Genomic DNA, 15294 nt, shown 5'->3' with positions numbered 1-15294 from the left:
TCACGTCAGCACGCTGGCCACGCCCCCCTGCAGCGGCTGGCTCTCATTGTTTAAAGAAACATTGAAGAATTGATGAGTGTGTTGAAGTCGGAACTGAGACATCTGAAAAAAAGGGGGAGGTATTGCCTTTGCTTTTAATTATTAACATTACTTCGTTTTATTTTACTGCAGGTACTTTGTACTTGAATTTCCCCAAGCGGATGAATAAAATATCTATCTATCTATCTATGGTCCGTGTACGGATCTGATAATTGGATTTTCCGTTCTGAAACGGGTATTGAAAAACAAAAAACGAGTGGTTATTTGAGTTTTGTTTTAAAATACAAAAATTAAAATTGAAATACAAGGCGTTTTTCCTTTTCATGATCAAAAAGGGATATACGAAATTTTAAAAATGCTTTCATTTTCATTTTATATTTAGAATAACAAGAAAGTAAAATCAGTAAGAGACAGAAACGAAAAAGGCCAGTTTTTTTCATTTTCTGAGACCGGACGTGGTCATCAGCAAGTGTGGAGCCAAACGACAACAAGAGTCTCAGAGGGCGGAGCCAGAGAGCAGCGATTGGTCAGACCATAGATAATATAGAAGACAGCACGCTAGCGTATATCTATGGTCGGCACGTCTGGTAGCATCTCTGGCTGCTGTTGACCTTGTTTTGGGAGTAAAACACGGTAAGAAGATAAATACTTCTAACCTGTAGCGTTATTTTGTTGTACGTTAAGTCAGCGACTTGTGAAGAGTTGTGTTTTGTCGTGTTTTAGCAGTTGGTCCGGACGCGTTAGCTAGCTAAGCGGCTAAGTTAGCTAGCGGGCTAATTAACACAGGTGGCTAACTTACCGCTGAACACCTGTGTTAGTTGCTGCAGCAGCTGTCTGTCATTATTAGAAAGACCTTCTCAACCTGTATTTCTGTGCTGTGTATTTTAGCTTTTAATAAAGTTATTTTACTTTAAGGTTAACTGAAACCCGTTGAACTGCACTTAGGTTTAACATTCAGCTGGTTTGAATTAAACAGCGCTTAACTTAACATTGCGCAACATTACCTCTCTGAATCTCCATAATTTCATTAAATTCCTTCTCTCTTCCACTGCTCAAGTTCAATCCAGTGTATAAAATGACATTAATAGTGAATAAACTAACAACCAGCCATTGTATTTATTTATTACTGCATGTATTTGTAGTAAAACATGAGTTAAAACATCCTACTTTTGGATCTAGAACTGCACAAGCCGTTCATTTTCAGTCACCTGACGAGTTAAACTCCCCTTTTTATGTGAGGTTGAAGCAGAAAGTCTGAGTTAACAAAGAAGGTTGTTTATAATTTGCGATACCTGTTATCTTTGAGTTTTAGTTGAGCTGATTTACACGTAGAAACTTTGTTCAGGAAAATTTCTCAGTAGCTCAGAGGACAGGCTGCTTTTTACACAACCTTGTAAGAGAATGTCTGTCAATGCTTTCAGCAGAATTTAGGAACACAACACTTCCTAAACAGATATTTTGAGGCTGTGAGGTTGAACATTTGAGAGTAAATCAGTGTGTTTGTTTGTGGTCTTTCTGTTTCTAGGTGGAAGCTGAATTAGTGAGGATGACTCCTGCTCCTGTCATCTCTAAGCTCCTCACACATCTTTACCTGCACATGAGGAAAATCACTCCTGTAGAATGCAGGTATGTTTGTCATTATTATAAAAAGATGTTGCCTGGTGACCTGTCAGAAACTCATTATACAGAGTCAGCCAAAGTAATGTTTACACACAAAAGGAAAAGAAAAACTTGAATAAATATTTCAATACCAAATTTATTCAGACATCACAAGATTAATAAAAGTTATCGTTGGCCTCTACTAGGGGTGGTGAATTGGCCCAATTTCCTGGTTCGATTCGATTATGATTATTGAAGTCCCGATTCGATTACCAACCGATTTTCGATTATTGCCGATTATCGATTCGATTTTTGATTATTGCCGATTATTGATCTTCAATTTAACGTCAGTCAGTTGCTGAATCATTTAACTTCTCTTTTGAGTAACACCTCACAGCACCTTCAGTATTGTAGTGTAATTGTAATATCCAAATTAATTTTTGCTTTACTTTGTTTTAAATGTAATCTTTTACTGTTAAAAAATATCCACACTTGTGAATAAATGTCCAAATTCTATTTATTTATTCATTTTACTCTCCATATAACAAAGATGCAGATGCTTTGGAACTTTCTGTGGTCACAGATCAGCGTGTGATACCTTGGACCTTCATGGCAACTTAAATGGCAAAATGAAATAGGAAATACAATAAACGTTCTGTAGCTTATACACTGTAATAGAAAAAAGAGAACACAACACACTGTGTTGTGAGTAATCAAGTACTGAATCAGTGGTCTAGAACAACCAGATTTTTGCATGGTAACTTATATAGTAAAAATAAGGCAGTGATCCGCCTGACTACCCAGGAGTCGGGCTACAGTGGGCAGCTTCAGTGCTCGTTGGCAGGCGAGGTTGAGGGTGTGAGCATAACACCGGACATGAACAAAGTTGCCAAGCTGAGCAGACAGGCTCATGTTAGCGGCATTGTCGGTGACGAGAACCAGGTCGTGCTTCTCTATTCCCCACTCGTCTGCTACTGTTCTAAGAAACTCGCACATATTCTCCCCTGTGTGGCTGTCATCCATAGCTGTGGTCTGAAGCACGTAGGAAATGAGCTTCCATTCACTGCTGACATGGTGAGCCGTGATGGTCATGTATGAGATCGTAGCTCTGGATGTCCAGGCATCACAAGTTATTGCCACCCTGTGAGCAGACTTGATGGACTCTTGCACGGAAAACTTTGTCTCCTTGTAAAGATTTGGGATCGATTTATGCATGAAAAAGCTCGGGGATGGAATAACATATCTTGGCTCCAGATTGTGGACTAAATAGCGGAAGCCCGTGTTTTCCACCACGCTGTATGGTCTCATATCCTTCGCGATGAAGTAGGATATACACTGTGATTTTCTTAGCTCGCTCCGAGCAGGGTGCGAGCTTAGCCACCTGGTTTGGTGGGATGACGGGCTTCGGACGCTCGTTCTCAGCCCTGGCTGCCTCCCCTGGATGGAAGCGCGACATGTAAGCTCTCATGTTGCTAGTATTGCCACAGTACTTTAGCTTAGTGTGGCAAAGCTTGCAGACAACATAGGCTCTGTCGATATCTTGTGAGGACTTGCCATGAAAACCAAAATGTACCCACACGCTTGCTTTAAACCCAGATGCAGCTGGGTGGATTAGGTGGCTGTCGGATGTTGTGTTTTCTGTTTTCATTTTTCAGGCGTCTCAGCCGTACCTCGCTCACCTCAGTTAGCACCCAGTTAGCGCCGACACACTTGCTCGCTGGCTCAGTTACACGTGTCTTGTTATGACAGACAGTTAATAGCGCTCCACCTTGTGGTTAAATCATATATGACAGCCAGTAACAGGAGGACTCGCCTTTGTATTACAATTTGAAAAATGTAATAATCGATTTTTTGGAAATTTAAAATCGATTCATAATCGGCCATTTAATAATCGCTATTAATCGATTATCGATTTTTTTTTCACCACCCCTAGCCTCTACAATTACTAGAGGTGCTCAAAGTGGTGGCCACTGGCTTCCAGACATTTCTGTTGTGTTGTAGACGTCACTTGTTGATGCTCCATTCATGAGGGTAGCGCCATCTGTTGGGAAAACATCGTACAACAGGACACAGAGTTATCGTGATTTGATAAAACTTAGAAAGAGGTATCTATGTGTAGAAGTACTTATACAAATGAAATATTTATTAAAGTTTTTCTTTTCCTGATTTGTGTCTACATTATTCTGGCTGACTCTGACTCTGTGAACTTAATGAGAAAAAAACTGTCATTTAATTGTTGCTTTGAAAGCTTCTTTAGTGAAAACCAGCTGGTGTTCTGCTTTGAAACAAACTGCTGTTGAGGTCTGTGTTTTTAGGTTTAACCCCACAGTTTCTGAATGAACTGATAGTTTTTTTTTTCCCCTGATCAATGTGGATGTTATAATTGATGGTAACATTTACTGATCATATAATCAGCATGACAATATAACAGTATAACATTCTGACCACCTGACTAATACTGTGTTGGTCCCTTTATGCTGCTAAAACTCCTCTGACCCAGTGGTTCATCAGAACCTCTGGGGATGTCCTGTGGATTCTGTGGGTCCTGTGGGTTGCAGGGTGGGTCCTACCTAGACCAGGCTGATCCTGGACCATCCCACAGATGCTCAGTCAGATCTGGATGTGGGGAGTGTGGAACCCAGGTGAACAGCTTAGCTCTGTCGTGTTCCTCGGACCACTCCTGAGCAGTTTTAATTTGTCCTGCTGAGGGAGGCAGCTGGCATCAAGGACTGCTGCTGCCATGGAGACTAGGAGGTTGTTTGTCCTGCAGTGTTTAGGTGGTGGTACATGTCAAACATCCACATGAACGTCAAGGTTTCCCAGCAGAACGTTACATTAGAACAAGATGATGGATGTTCTCTTCAGCTGTCAGTGGTCAGAATGTTGTGGCTGATTGGTGGATCTGTCTGCCTTTACTCTGACATCCAGAGTTATACAGAAGTGTAGTATGTGTGCAGTGCAGAAGACATTTACTTTATTGTATGCAGGGTTTTTTTTTTTAAGGGAGAGCATTTTTTTTATCCACCTGAAGAAGACCTAATCTTTCCCTTCAAAGGATAGTTAATTGTTACTACGGCTTCCATAGTGGTCCCATCAGAGAAAATCATATCCATATACAGATTTTTATTAATTCCAGGTCTGGTTCAGTAAAGATTATAATAATAACTACATCAGATAATTCTTGGTCGCAGTTGGAATTTTGCAGCCTGAGAGATGGTTGAGAAGGTTTGCAGTTCTTGTTTCAGCAAAATATGTTATAATAGAAGATCTTTATTGTCATTGTACATGAAATTATCTGCAAACCAGCAAAGTGTATCAGTCTGAGGTATCTAAAAATAAATAAGTAAAGAAAAATGCTTCTAAAGCCAATAATAAACAGAATATTTTGAGGGAATATTCTAAAAAGGAAAGAAAAGCTCCATTCTCACTCCTCTCAGGATGAATTGTCATTAAAATTGACTTTAAATTTAGCTTCAACACGAGATAAAAACATTTACTTTCATTACTGATGGTGTCAAGTTTTAATAAAGTTCATGCTACTTTTATAAAATGATGAAAGTGAATAAATTGTATTTCTGTGATCTGTGTTTGATCTCTGTCTTTTCTCCTGTCATCCAGATGTTCAGAGGGAGATGATGCCACATCTGGTCCAGCTGATGGAAGGTCTTGAAGTTCTCTGACTGGCCTCGACTGAAGATGGTCGTCTCACTGGATTTAAGGTTCAGATGCTCAGTAACAAACTTCACCAATGTGCCAACAGGGAAGCTTTAGGTTTATTAAATGTTGCTATGAAGGTTTCGCTGTTTTTCTTTGTGAATGCAATGTGCTCCAACTGAAACTTGAATTAGAACTTAGAAGTAAATCCTTCCATCTGAAAGGATTTAGTTGCAATAATAATCTCATAACATTCTAATTTTTATTCCAGTCTTGGTTGGAAATAGAATCTCTGTATTGATTCAGGTAAAAACTGAACTTCACAGCATGTTGAAGCAAAACAACCAGATGAAAACTGTGATGGTGTTGGATTGTCAGACCGTAATGTTGCAGCTCAAAGCAGCTTTTCTAGCTCAGTTCATTCTGACATTCAGCTATGAATCAACACAGCAGATGGTGATCCATGCTGTGGAAGTCTCACATCTCCTGATTTAATGGAGCTGCTTTGCACTTTTTACACTGTTTATTCACCAACACTTTATTTAATAAAAGTCCCATCTAGTTTTCATGAGGAATGTGATGTTTTAATTCCTCTGTGAATAACTGCAGTCTAATGCAACAGCTGGAATTGTAACATCTGTCCTGATATTGATCATGAAGTATTGATCAGAATACTTATGGTTAGCAGTCATCCCTGAAGTTTTACATTAAAATCTCTACTTGTGTTGTGAACTTTGGTAAGAAGGAGAAACGTTACCGTTGCCATGGATACATGAGTATTAAATTCTGTCCATGTTTCCATTTTGGGAAATGCAGTCCAGTTCCAGAATGTGGAGGAATTTAGTCTCACAATCACAGACAACAAATATTATCTGAAAGTTGGGTTATTGTTGTTTATCAGCACAATACAAAAAGATTGTTAGAAATATTCCAGTTAAGACTCTAGAATATCATGATTTATGTAAATTTACCTCAATAATATGAATGTTCAGGTTAAGGTTGTACAGTGATATTTATTATGTAACTTTAGCTGATTAAAATTTATGACTCTGCACTACAATATTATTTAAATTGACATCATTATTATAATATTTAGAGTCAGACCCTACAGTATTGAGATGAAGAAATCAAATATTCTATAAAATGTAAATACACTGAACTCATTTGGATATATTTAAGTGAGACTCTACAATATTATTTGACACAAATCTATCTAAATCAAAATTTTAATAATTTTCACGCCAAACATTTACTGGACTGATTTAAATATTAAAATCACTCCTTTCTAATCCTCTGCTGTACGTTCAAACCTGAGGCCTTAAATAGAAACACACAAGTATCTGTTTGAAGGAACTTCTGCAGAGTCCTGGTTCCAGAACATGATGATAGAATTATAGACAAACTTTAACAAAAGCTGCCTGAGAGTTTACAGGTTTTTGTTAGATTTCTTCAGTAATTTAATGAGAGTTATCAGCAAAAATCAAGTGTTCATTTGATGAACTTCATTTCCTAAAACATCCAGAATTGGAGCTCATATCTTTGGCAGCTGTAAAGTTTCTGCTCCTTCAAAGTTCACAACACAATGAAGTAATTCCTAAAACACTCTCAATGCTGGAGAGTGTTTGTGATGCTGAAGCAGTGACCAGTTTTTCTGTTTCTTCTCTGGAGATGCACAATGAGGGACGTCTGCAGAGACTCAGAAAGAGTCTCACCACATCCTGACATGAGGAAAAAGACTTTATTGAAGACTACAATGAGAAAAACTATCAGACAGCAGACGGCTGCATTCAAGGTGAGCTCTGAACATTTGATCTGGAACAGGAATTCAGTAACTGCAGCATGAGCTTCATTTCAGTCTGCAGCTGCTGAATTCTTGGATGAATCATCTGGCACTAGAGAAGAAGACCATTAAACATCCATGTCAGCTGATGGAGGTCCAAGAGTCTCACCAAGCAAACAACCTACAGAGTGAAGACCTCATATCTGATTGGACAGCCTCCTATTCAGCCACATGTGTGAACAAATGCCTCTAAGCTGATTTGTTTTCTGAAATAAATCTAGTTTGAGTCCTAATCTATGCCTGTGTGTTTGCTTCTTTACACCGCTGTTAACAGTTTAGGCTGTTAGATTGTTCCAGATAAAACAAGTACAAGATTCTTCAGAGCCGTTCTACCACGAGCCTGACAGGAAGAACTCCAACAGCTACTGAATGTTCCTGTGGTCCCCTCAAGGCTACAGGAGTCCTACGAGGACGAGCCGGTCCACCTGATGGCGGCCAGTCACTGCAGTTCAAAGCCAACACCGACTACGTGGACTTCTACTGGACCACACAGAGGCCTTCAAACTGGACCAACAAGTTCACCGACTCCCCGACTCGTGGGTCTGAGGACGCCGCCGAGCCTCGGCCCAGCCGGCCTCCTGTCTGTGGGTGTTTGAGTGCTGAGAGGTTTGTGGATGCAAGTGAACGTGTCTGTGTTGAAACAGCAGCTTTTGACTCACTAACGCTGGGAAAAACCAAGAGCTCCTTTATTTGTGACTTCCACTAAAAAACTGATGAAAATAAGTTTGCCAGGGTTCTGACTGATAACAGATTATTAAATAATGAAAATAATTGTTTAAATATTCCTTTAAACAATCCTTTTAGGTCTACATTACGCTGACTTCTTGGTATATGTACAAGTATTTTGGGTGGAATATACCAATAAACTCGATGTTCAAGGGTTCTTCTGGGAGTATACCATTAAACCAACCTTTTAGGTAAATGTTCCAGGATGGGTAGAATATACCATAAGATAAACCTTTTAGGTCTACAGTGGAAGATTTTAGAGTAGAATATTACTCCAAACCATCCTTTAGGTCTACATTTAAGGTGGAATACTCCTTTACACCAAGATTTTTTTGGTCTACATCGAAGGACTTTAGGTGGAATATTCCATTAAACAAACTTTTTAAGTCAATGTTCAAGGATGTTGGGTGGAATATACCATCAGGCCAACCTCCAAGGTCTACAGAAGTGAATTTTAGGTGGAATATACCATTAAACTCACCTTTTAGGTCTACATTGGAGGATTTTAGGTGGAATTTTCTTCCAAACCGTCTTTTAGTCTACATGTAAGGATGTTTAGGATGGTATATTCTTCCAAACCAACTTCTCAGGTCTATATTTCAGGTGGAATATTCCTCCATACTAACTTTTTTGGTCTACATTGAAGGATTTTTTCTAAAACACCCTTTCGGGTCTATATTTAAGGTTTTAGGTGGAATATTCCTTTCAACCAGCCCCTCAGGTCTCTTTGAGGATTTTGGATGGAATACTCGGTTAAACCAACATTTTAGGTGCATGTCTAAGGATTTTTGGTGGAATGTTCCTTTAAGGTGGATGTGTGAGGACCTTGTAGGTGGAATACTTCCTGAAACCAACCTTTTAGGTCAACATTCAAAGATTTAAGGTGGAATATTCCTATAAACCAACCTAAATTTCATGTTTTGATAATTATCAAGTAAGAAACCTCAATCCAGACTCCTCATAATGACGTTTGAGATTTATGCTGCTGTTATTTGTTTAGTCCAGACTAAATGACAGAAATCCACAACTGTAATTTTATTTCAGGACTCGGTTATTAAATATCAAAACAATCCATGTGACTCTAAAAACTCAACAGCTTTACAAACTCTAAGATTAAACTCTCCACAAAGATCCAAAATAAGTTGGACTTCTACATGAGAGCTTTAATTATTCTTCATCTACTTCCTGAAAAGTTTGCTCAATAAAAAAAGACAAAAACTAATATTTTCAGCTGAACTAAAGACAGACTTTGTGATTTTTCTGCTCACATGTTGTGTTGTTGTAAACTTCCTCTTTCAAATAAATATCCTCCTAACCCCCTGGAAACCAGCGTTTGTCCTGTTTTTGTGTTGCTCCCCTGCGACCCTAGACAGCCGGGTCCTAATGTTTTTTGAGCAACACACCATACTATGACGTTTTTACAATGATGGTTCTACTATGAAAAAAAGGTTGACATGTTCAGGCATTGTTTGTGTGAAAACTCAGAGATTTCAGGGATCAGAAGGTGGTTTTCAACTTTCTTTGTTAACTTTCTGCTTCAACTTTAAACTAAATTTCCTTCACTAAGCCAGTCCTCTGGACTTCCAGTAAGCTGTGTTCCTATTGGCTGTCCAGGTGGCTGCTTGGTGTTATCAGGAACACCTGAGCAGCTCAGTGTCTTCCTGCTTTGTTTAGCTGCAGCCAAACATTTCCTCTGCTTCGTTCACCAGTGAACCGGGGTTTGGCTTCGTTGCTTTAGTTTGTTCTTTAGGCGTTGGCTTGCAGCTTCCAGCAGTAAATTCGGCTTTAATGTGTTTCTTGGTGTGTTTTAGGGCTTTGTACCAGATAGTTGTCTTGGTAAATGTGGTTCTTTAGCCACAGTTAGCACATGGTGCTAATGTGTGCAGTGATTAGTGGGTTTGGTGCACCTGAGTTGTGTCTTTATCTTGGCTGTAGTGAGTCTTCAGAGGTTTTTGCTCAGACACATTCTGTATTCTTGTTTGTGAATCAACGTTGGTTGTCCAGAAGGTAAGAGTTCCTGTCCTGATCCTTTGTTTAAAGAGGTTCTCTGGTAGGCTGCAAGAGACTTTAGCGTTTGGGTTGTGTTAGTTTGGTTTTTGTACGGTTTCATCTGGACGACTATCTTGAGGCCCCTCCATGTGGTTTAGTGAGGTTTTCTGCAACAGTTCTACAAAGCAACCTGCAGCAGAAGAGACTTTGAGAGTTTTTAGGAAGTTCTGGAGACCAGGCTTTAGAGCAGCAGAAACATTTGTCAGCAGTTTGAGCAGGAGAAGGTGAGCTTCAGAGTAGAAATGAGACAGAAACCTTCTTGACCCGTGTGGTGAGGTCCTGTACCAAGAGTTTGAGCAGGTTGTGAAGAGTCTGTAGTTCTTTGGTCTGAAAGCACAAGAAGAGTCGACTCATTAAAGGAGAAAACAGGAGATATTGTTGGTTCTTCTGTCATTCTGCAGTTTCCAGTTTCTTTAGACTGAATAGCAAGTTCATATTTTAAATGATTTCCCATGTGAGCCCAAGAAGACTTCAATAAACTCCCTCCATCCCCTGGACACAACATATTTTATTGCAATGTAAAATTATTTTTTTTGAATATGTTTTTGAGTTTTAATAATAGATTTAGCATAGTTTTGTCTCTTTGCTTGTTTAGTTTTGTCATCTGTGTGAAAGGTGCTAAACAAATAAAGCTGAATTGATAAACTGAATAATTGACTAACTCATGATTGTGACAACAGAAGTATTTTCATTGTGATTTAAGGGTTTCATTTTTAAGGTTGGGGTTAAAATCTTGACCGAAGAAAAAATTAAAGAAATAAAGTACATTACAAAAAAGCAATTAAATCAAAGGAAAAAACGCATTTAATACAACAAAACTTTCAAAAAGAAAATTACACATTAAATACAATTAAATTATATTAGAGAAAATATTTAATTACATAATTAAACAGAACATACAAAACATGTAATTATGAAATTAAACAAATTTTTTAAACAAAAATATTAAACATTAAAGATGAAATATTTTAAATAATTAAACATTTTAAAAATACAATTAAACAAGAAGAATATTAAAGATTTAAAAAAACACTAAACATTTAATTAGATTATTAAACCTTTAAAAAGACAAACCATTTAATTAAAAAATTTAATTTTTAATGAGAAAATTAAATCTTAAAGACAATAAAAGTTTAAATAGGAATTAAACAGAAAATACAATGAAGCATTTAAAAAGAAAAACCTTGAAGATTTAATCAGAAAATTAAACACTTGGAAAGAAAAGGAAATTTTTCAAACAAGCCGATAAAACATTTGAAAAAAACAACAATTAAACATTAAAAAGACACAACATTTCAAAATCAAATCAGACATTAGAAAAGAATAAAAGGTGAGAAAAGAGCTAAACTAAACATTTAAAAAGAATCAAACTAAAGACAAAACATTTGAAAAGACACCAGTTAGACTTTAGAAGATCAAATTAAACAGAAGAGACAATAAAACAATCAAAAAGAGCAAAAACATAAAAGTCTTAAAGTGTTTTCTAGTCTGAAATGAAAACATGAAGATGTTTCTTCAAACATTTCCTCTTTCTATGTTCTTGGTTTGATTGTGGACAGATTTACTAAGAACTCATTTCAGAAAACTCCTTTCCAGATAAAGTCTACTAGTAGTTGAAGGCATCGATCAAACTAATGTTACCTTCTGATCTCCACAAACTTTACTGTTCAGTGAAGAGAATCAAAGTTTGTTGAGGATTTGTAAAAAACCCTCAGGGGAAGGTCTGAGAAGAACTCAGATGGATGATCTAAATGTGAAATCAAGACTCATGGTCACAAGTTTTAAGGCTTCTGTTAACCAGGAGGTTCAAACTAACAGAGAACTACTCAGAAACTTTTAGGATTTCAGCCCTCAGACTGTCGAAAAGCTCAAACTAACAGAGAACTACTCAGGAACTTAGAAGATATCAGTCCTTGGACTGTCTGAAAGTTCAATCTAACAGAGAACTACTGTGGGACTTCGAAAATTTCAGCCCTCAGACTGTGTGAAAGCTCAGGTCCTGAGGACTCGGGAGGTCTGGAGGCTTTGGAAAGTCTTGGAATTGAGGGTTCCACCCTCCAACCAGTCCAACCCCCTGAGAAAAACGGTCGAGACGAGACTCGAGTCAAAAAAAACTCGAAAACGACAAAAAATAGATGATAAATGCGCAAAAAAAAGAAGAATTTGTATCTGAGCGAGTAGCTCAGGGGGATAAGAAGAGGACTACCAAGCGGTAGGTCACAGGTTCGAGACCCGCCACCGGCCTTTTCTTTCTTTGTCTTTGTCAGGATTTTGAGAAAACTTAAGAAGTGTCTGGTTTTGAACCAGCGACCTGCAGCTCCATAGGCAAATCCTTAACTCACTGAGCTACAGATCAGATAAAAAAACATAATTTCGTCGTCCCTTTGTCATCGTAGTTGCTGAAGTCACCACATGGGTGGAGCCAAGGCGGAGTCTGGGTGGAGTCAGGGCGGAGAGTAGGCGGGGGAGGTGGGTGGCGGCCTCCCCCCTCTACTCCCCCACCGCCCACCACACCTTCCCCCGCCCGACGAGTTCTTCGAGTCTCCACGAGTTCTTCGAGTCTCGACAGGTTTTCCCAAGTTTCTTGAGTTTCCACCAGGTCGGAGGCAGAACAAGTCGTCATGAAGAGGTGTTGAAGTCGGTCAGGATGGACTGACTTTTTACAGCGACTAGAAGGAAGACCACTAGAAGAGCCAGGTCTTTAACCACCATCCATGAAATCCATGGAGTCGACTCCAGAGAAATGAAGGGAGATCAACTTTTATCAACCTCCATCCACATGTTCAACTTGATATCTTTACTTGGAGATTTTTAGCACCACAAACCTTTAGTATCACACTTTATTATCCTTTATTAGGATTTTAAAGGAATCCACCAGCAGATTTAGTTTTTGTTGACAAACTTTATTCTTGTCGTCGTGGGACTGCAGTATTTAAAACTGTTCCTTCTATTTGACCTCATGTTTATTAGTTTTAGTGGAGAAAGTTATTTTGATTGTCGATTAGTCTCTGAAAAACCAAATAATAAATTGGATTAGTCAAGAGGTTTAAATTTCTTACTTTGTCATGTTTTAAATGACAAAAAAATCTAAAAATAAAGCGTCTTGAGACAATTTGACCTGTAATTGGTGTTATATAAATAAAATTGAATTAAAATTGTATGTGTCTTGTCATGTTGGAAAATACATTTCTTTGTCCATTAATGTGTTGATTGTTTTCTCCAGTAATTCACTTCTTGTTTTGGTTTATAAAATGTCAAACCCAAATAAATTGAGTTTACTGGCATAAAAACCAAAAAGATTGACATTCATGATGCAGGAATCAGGCAGTTTTTCACTTTTTATCTTAGTTCAGTCAGAAAGATAGTTGATAATGTGTGAATTGTTACAGCTTGTGAGCCGTAAAAGTTTTTAATCTTTGGGGCCGAGTGTCAAAAAACATTTAGAAACAAACATCAACAAAACACTCAAAGATTTGAACATCATTAAAGGGAAATCCAAGTTTTGCATGACAATGTCTAATTAAAGGACATTTATTTCCAACGTAAATGTGTGATATTCATCCTCTGGAGCTTTCTCTTCACATCGTCTTCCACCTGAACTGGTTTGGTCGGGAGCATGTGCAACAAACATTTGAAGAACTGCACTTTAACATCAATGAATTACACTGAAGTTTAATCTCTACATAAATGAGACTGAGTCTGGATGTGCTGCTCTGTCATTAACTCCTAAGTTTATTTTGAACAAACATCTCAGACTTTCTGAGCTTCAGCACCTACAGCAAGATATTTTAACAACAAGCAACTCAAGAGATCCAGAAGTTGGAGAGAGTTAGCTTTAGCTGAGCCAAAGAACATGTGGGACGCTAACCTAGCAAACATTTCACTTTCCTCTGTGAATTCTGAGAAATAATTTACTACTTAATGACAGAGCTGCACATCTTAACTCAGTCTCATTAAAACAGACTCTAATTCAGTGTCATCCATCCATATTAAAGTGCAGTTACCCAAAAATGTTTGTTGCATGAGCTCCAACAAAACCTGTCCAGGTAGAAGGCCACTTTGACAAACAGGAAGTGGACGATTCCAAGCAGATTTATAGAAGGGGGAACCGGACTGTACTAAGTGTGGTCGAGTATAGAGGGGTGTTTTGTGGGTTTTTAAGGCTGATAATGATTATTAGTGAGACATTTGGAGTCGATATTCATTTGCAGTAAATGAAAGTATTTAAAATCTTGAGTTAAACTTAGAAGAACACAAACTCTAACTAAAAACTTTGTTGATACGTTTTGGTTTTGTTTACAGATGTTAAGTTAAAGGAGTTTTATTCGTTACGTATAACCAATCAAATCACCCCAGAAGACAGAGCGACCACAGGTAGATAAAGGTTCAGAGCCAAAGTAGCACCATTTTTAAATGTATTTATTACCGTAAATCAGTAAAAAATAAAATACTGATAATCAGTAAATCAGTCAGCCCACAATTACTACAATTCTACAATGTATGTGTCTTTCCTTTGACTTGTTATTTGTACAATATACGATGTATATGATGGCGTTTTTTCATCCCAAAGGCTATACTATGATGTTTTCTAAGAGACATACGATGCTACTCTGTTTGTTCTGGCCCTGAGCTGCTGCACTTCTCCTCTGTTGTTTTCTGGATTGTACTCAGCTGCATGCCTTCGTCCACCCGGCCTCCGTTGACTCGTCCCGCCTGCCTTCTCTGGAGCTGAAGCTGGATTGGAACAGACCAAAGTACAGTCCAATCACGATGCCAGCTGCCTCTCAAAAGGCTCCTTCATCTGGCAGGTGGCAGCACTTCTTCTGAGGGGAAGCTGAGCTGGCACAGCAGAACTTTGGAGATGTGTTCCAGTGGTTGGTGGATGTGTGGGGAGATAGAGAGGGACCTTTGACTTGTTCAGAAAGGAAAACAGGGAACCCATTGGTAGTTTTAGTTTAGGGTGCTACTGCGGTGTGTTTTGGGGTTTTAAGAGGTGAACAGGAAGAGTTTTTTTTCGTATTGATTATCTTTTACTTGGTTCCTGGTTGGAATGCCCATCAATGTCAACGTGAAGTTCACTTTTAGTTCTGTTTATTTTTATTTTACTAACACCCATTTGCTTTTAACCCCCTCACATGTTGTGTTGTTGTAAACTTACTCTTTCAAATAAATACTCGTCCAACCCTCTGGAAACCAGCGTTTGACTGTTTTTGTGTTGCTCCTCACCTACTGAAGACAGCCGGGACAAAACAATGTTTTGTGGACCAAAGGCTTTTCTATGACGTTTTTAGAGCGACATGCTATGCTATGACTATTTTTTTGACATTTTGGATGACATACTAAACTGACATTTTTTTCCCTATTTTGGACGACATGCTAAACTATGA

At 38.3% G+C, this 15294-nt stretch overlaps 1 long non-coding RNA gene across 2 annotated transcripts; it reads left to right on the top strand.

Annotated features, from left to right (window-relative positions):
• Positions 1 to 401: 401 nt before the first annotated feature.
• On the top strand, positions 402 to 9184 carry LOC129349970 (uncharacterized). 2 transcript variants are annotated; one of them, XR_008603149.1, is made up of 4 exons: positions 402 to 672; positions 1565 to 1665; positions 5257 to 7084; positions 7407 to 9184. It is a non-coding gene; the product is annotated as an uncharacterized LOC129349970 (long non-coding RNA). The 2 variants fall into 2 exon arrangements; XR_008603147.1 differs by lacking the exon at positions 7407 to 9184 and adding an exon at positions 7148 to 7371.
• The last annotated feature ends 6110 nt before the right edge of the window (positions 9185 to 15294 follow it).

This window comes from Amphiprion ocellaris, chromosome 2, assembly GCF_022539595.1.
Source record: "Amphiprion ocellaris isolate individual 3 ecotype Okinawa chromosome 2, ASM2253959v1, whole genome shotgun sequence".
NCBI lineage: Eukaryota > Metazoa > Chordata > Actinopteri > Pomacentridae > Amphiprion > Amphiprion ocellaris.
The sequence above is the reverse complement of the archived record's forward strand: the minus strand, read 5'-3'. Positions and strand labels throughout refer to the sequence as shown.